The following is a 6,000-nucleotide window of genomic DNA, read 5'->3' on the forward strand; positions in this document are numbered from 1 at the left end:
AGTGATTTCCTTAGGGTTGCAAAACTAATAAGTACCAGAATTAGTATTTGACCCCCAGGTCTCTCCTAATTCTCACTTAAATGATCTTTCCAGTACACCACACTATTAATACAGTCCTAATGAGTTATCTTCTCCTTTCTTAAGCTGTAGATCTGTGAATTAATTACTCTTTTCATATGTAGGTCCAAATGGTATGAATGACTTTCAGATGATCACATTTCCTACACAGTATCAATTGCCTTCATCAAATGGTCAAGACCTTATAATTCATTTTTAAAATCAATTAAGGATTTATTCATCCATTTGTTGGGGGGATTATAAGAAAATTCCTTATAACCCCTCTTTTTACTTTGTTGTAACATTTCTTACCCTTCTCTGATTACATTAATCTGAAATGAAGGGAGAAATCTTTGCTTTTCAAGTGAGAAACTTTATTGTTCAAATATAAAATCATATATGTATACTATAAAGGGTTCTACAAACAAAAGAGATTATTTCTGTTCTCTAGGTAATGTTATTATGACTATAATAACTGACAAGTTTCCAAAGGACTGAATGTTATCTCATTTGAACATCTCAGGAAAATCTGTGAGGTACTAAAAACCACAGATATTATCATCCCCCCTTTTTTAGGTGAAGAAACTGAGGTTCACAGAAGTTGGGTGCACCTCACTCAAGGTGACATAACTAGGAATGCAGGTTTTGAACTCCAAGTGAAAAACTATTCACTCATCCATGTTGCCTTATTTCACAAGTATCGAACTTTCCTCCCTCTGCTTTAGTATTGACATGTGCACCCCATCCTTCTATGAATTATGATGAGATCATTCTTTGCTATCATTAATAAAATGATTAAATCAGCCCAGACCAAACAAGCTTCTATCACACCCCCTAGATGGCTGACATTTTTGACGTTTATCATGGTATAGTCTAACATCACTTTGGCTTCTATATCCTCAGCCTGTCACAGAACAGCCTTCTAGGCTCATTGTGAAACCAATTTGAATTCATTTTGTAAGATTTCAATGTATACCATTTCAAAAGGCTTCACTAGCTTCAGAAATAATCTTCCTTTCCTGTCCAGTGAAGTCAATGACTCCTGGGATATTGTACCCCACCAACCCCTAATTTTGTAATGCTATCATGAAAAGCAATTAAGTTTGTCTGACATGACTTGTTTTTATAAACCCATGATGCTTACTCCTCTTAATTTAATTCTCCTCTTACGACTTATAATTTCATTCTCCTCTGGCAGTTCATGTGTTCTCTCCACATGTTTGTTCCATTATTTTACTAACCACAGTAGCAAACCCTAGGAATCTCAGTCTAGTGGGAAGGAAGCTGTAAAGCCCCAGTCTTTTCTCTATACTCAGTCCCCACACCCACTCTGGCTTCCAAAGGAAAAGCACCAGCAAGCCAGGGCATTCACACCTTTGAGACCTTTGGAACTGCTAGGCTTTAGAGACTGAATAATGCAAATGAGAAGCCCTCACAGGCTGAGTCTGTCAGAAATAAACCTGAGAGTCAGCTGTCAGTGGAGCATTCAAGCATCAGCCCTGATGGTCCAGAGGAGTTCCTAGCCTAGAGCAACCGATCCTGCTTCTGTTTTCTAGGACTTACTGGGCCACCACTTAGTCTCTCTAGACCTCAGTTTCTCCCTCTGTACAAGAAGAGGTTGGAGTACCTCTCCTCTAAGGTTCCTTCCAACTATAATCTCAGTTCCCAGTATCTCTTCCTCTGGGTTCTTTTGTTTTTTAATTTAAACCCTGTTGTGTTTTATTTTATTTTTTAATGTATTTTATTTTCAATTCATGGAACAAAACAAATATTTCCATTAGATAGGTCAATAATACAATTCATTGAGAACCCTGAAAAATGACTTTAAGCAATTAAATCATTTTGATCATTATACATACACAAATTAAAAATAAGGTCATATGAAAACAGATACTATCTGAATCCAGAGAAAGAACTGATAAATAGATGGATGAAATAATTTTCAAATACACACATAAATATGTGCATATGTATACATATACATATATATTTACAAAGGTCAAAATGACTTCATTGCTCAGAGTCATTCTTCTGGTTCGTAATGAAATTGTGGGTGATGAGCTAGTTCTTTTATCATCACCTTAACAAGGGCTTTGCAGAGTGATTCTTAAAATGAGTAATTCAGACTAAAAACAGGAACAAAACTCTTTTGTGATCACTTGTTTTTGTCAGAGAAAATTTGATTTGAAAGGTGTCATACAATCTTGTTGGCTAGCCTTGTTATCAAAAAGACTTGGGTTCGAATCCTGCCTTCAATATATACTGACTCTGATCATGAGCCATTCTTTCATTATCACCTAGGTGGTGCAGTGGGTAGAGCATTGACCCAGAAACAGGAGGACCTAAGTGAGTCACCTAATCCCAATTGCCTCTCATCCAGGGTCATCTCCAGTCATTCTGATTCATGTCTGGTCACTGGACCCAGGTGACTTTGGAGAAGAAAATGATACTGATGACTAAGAACAGCACCCCCTCACTCAAAACCAATTCATATACATGTCTTGGTCTTCTTCAAGAAAGAAGGACACGGGGCAGCTAGGTGGTGTAGTAGATAAAGCACTGGCCTTGGAGTCTGGAGTACCTGGGTTCAAATCCAGTCTCAGACACTTAATTACCTAGCTGTGTGGCCTTGGGCAAGCCACTTAACCCCATTTGCCTTGGAAAAACCTAAAAAAAAAAAACAAAGAAAGAAGGACACACTCAATTTAGATCAATGTACAACATGGAAACAAAGTCAAGACTGATAAATTGCTTTCTGTGGGGGGGTGGGGGAGGGAAGTAATATTGGGGGGGAAATTGTAAAACTCAAAATAAATAAAATCTTTAATAACAAAAAAAAAAGAATGAAGGACAATTTTTTTGTTTCCTAAGGATATGATTTCTCTCTCTCATCACATTCAACTTAGATCAATGTATACCATGGAAGCAATGTAAAGTCTAACAGACTGCCTTCTGTGGGGAGTGGGAAGCAAGATTAGGGAAAAAATGTAAAACTCAAAATAAATAAAATCTTTCTTAAAAAAAAGAATGAAGGGGCTGTTAGGTGGGGCACTGGATGGAGCACCGCCCCTGGAGTCAGGAGTACCTGAGTTCAAATTGGACCTCAGACACTTAATAATTACCTAGCTGTGTGGCCTTGGGCAAACCACTTAATCCCATTGCCTTTCAAAAAAAAAAGAATGAAGGACAAACAACAACTTTCTTAGGCTATGTAAGGTGTTTTGTTTTGTTTCATTTTTGCAAGGTAATCAAGGTTAAGTGACTTGCCCAGGGTCACAAAGCTAGTCAAGGTCAAGTGTCAGATCCTTTGTCTCTAAGACTATGTATATTGCAGAAGAATTGAGATATTCATCAGGGAAGGAGATTTGACACATCTGTATTTCTCCTTACAGAGAAAATCACAGGACAGGATCAAAACAAACAAACCCACAATCCTAAACCCTAAGGTTCATTATTTTATTCAGACCTCTTTTCTATACTTGGTACTCAACTGCAACAAATTTAAGTTATCCATCTAAACTCTATTGTTTTGACTAAGCATTCCAAACACTTGTTAGTCTACTCTAACATAATCCCATTTTCCCCTACTCCCTTAGTATTCTGTGATTCCTAGCTGTTTATTCCTTTCATCACTAGAAGAGAGAGATGTCACACCCTAGTCTAGAGTCTTGTCTGAGTCTATAGTTACTGGAAATTTCCCAGGATCTCTCCCCTTCCAGCTCATTAATGCTAGCCCTAATTGGTGGACCAACCAATAGCAAACCCCTATGATCTGCATGAACACACACTGGATTTCAATCTGTCATTCAACAAGTGTGAAGTCTTTCATGTTCATCATTTGACAGTCGGGTTATACCCTAATCTTTTTGTTCTGCAGCTTTCTTTGTCATACTCTCTCTGTTATTATCTTGAAGTTGATGTTTGGGAAGAAAATTTTAAAAATATATTTTTTGGGGTGGCTAGGTGGCACAGTGGACAGAGTACTGGCCTTGGAGTCAGGAGTACCTGAGTTCAAATCTGGCCTCAGACACTTAATAATTACCTAGCCGTATGGCCTTGGGCAAGCCACTTAACTCCATTGCCTTAGAAAATCTAAAAAAAAAAGTATATATCTTCTTTTACAATTAAATTTCAATTTGGGGGGATTTATTAGATCTCTACTATGTGCATGGTATCATGTTAGGAGATGTAGATATAAAGACAAAGAAGAAGTAATCAGAGAATTATAGAATTTGAAAGTTGGAAAAGATCTCAGCAACTACTTAGATGAATCCACACACAAAAGAATATACACTCTTTTAAAGAACCCAAGTGGTTAAGTGGCCTCTACTTGACAATCTCCCTGGAGGGAAAAGTCATATCCTCTATCAGCAAAATTTTGTATTTTGAGTTAAAACTAATAATTAGAAATTTTCTTTTAAAAATTATAATTTAATTTTTTCTATTATCAAGCATTATTTTCTTCCCACATACCAAAACACATGAGAAAATAGATTGGGTAGGGATAGGAGAAAAGGAAGGAAGGAAGAAGTCTTAGATCAGATAAACAGAGTTAAGGAAAATATATTCCCAAATTGATGACATCCAGAAATTCATTTCTTATTCTATATCATCTCTCTGACATGAGGTGGACAAAGTATTTTGACTTCTTGAATTGTATTTAATCTTTTAGTTGATCAGTGTTCTAAAGTCTTTCATGATATTGGTATTGCTTAACTTGTTCTGATTATGTTCAGTTCATTCCATTTTATACAAGTCTTTATTTCTTTATTTTCATCATTTCTTATAACAAAATGGTATTCTATTACATTTATATGCAATGGTTTTAGTCAATCATTCCTTAAATTGATGAATATCTACCTTGTTTGTAGTTTTTTTGTCACCATAAATAAATATATTTTTTCTTTTAGGACTCCTTTTTTCTTCGACCTCTTTAGGGTTTAGTCCTAGCAACAGATGAACTGCATAGTTACTTTTCATAAATAATTACAAATAACTTTCCAGAAACTTTGGATCCATTCACAGCTCCACCAACAGAGAGGACATCAATGTGATTACTTTTCCACAATACCTCAAATATTTGTCATTTTCTTTCTTTTTCAAGTTTGCCAATCTGATTAGTATGATATGGAAGCTTAGAAATGCTTTAATTTGAATGTTTCTAATTATTAATGATTTAGGTCATTTTTCCACATGGTTGTCAACAACCTAGATTTCTTCCCTTGAGAATTGCCTGTTCATATCCTTAGACCATTTATCAATTGGGGAATGTTTCTTATTCTTATTCTTATACATTTGGACCTGTTCCTTATTTATCTTGGAAATGAGACTTTGAACAGATAAATTTGTTGTAAAGATTTTTTCCCCCAGACACTTGCTTTTTCCCTTATAATCTTAGTTACATTGGTTTTGTTTGGATGAAAACTTTTTTATATAATCAAAAAATTATCCATTTTATCTCCTATTTTATCCTCTGGTCCTGAACTCTTCCTCTATCCATAAATCTAATAGGTAATTTTTTTCCTTATTTCCCTAATTTGTTTATAGTGTGACTTTTTATATATAGATCACAAATCCATTTGGGGCTTATCTAAGTGATGATCTAAACCTAATTTCTTCCACATGCAATTCAATATTCGTAGCAGATTTTTTAAATCAGATAGTGAGTACTTTATGCTAGAGTCTGGGATCTTTATATTTATCAAATATTAGGCTACTAAAATCATTTGTCTCTGTAGGAATATCTGTATACTAAATTTTCTGTATGTTATATACTGTATCCTAAGTATATTTGTTTCTGTATATTGTATCTCTAATCAGGTTGATATCTCCATTTTTTTAAACACTGGCAATTTTTTTTCAAATTACTGTTTTGTCTGAAATAAGATACAGCTAAGTCCCCCTTTTTCTCATTTTTATATATTTCTTTTGATATTCTTGACT

This window comes from Macrotis lagotis, chromosome 3, assembly GCF_037893015.1.
Source record: "Macrotis lagotis isolate mMagLag1 chromosome 3, bilby.v1.9.chrom.fasta, whole genome shotgun sequence".
In the NCBI taxonomy this organism is placed as follows: Eukaryota; Metazoa; Chordata; class Mammalia; order Peramelemorphia; family Peramelidae; genus Macrotis; species Macrotis lagotis.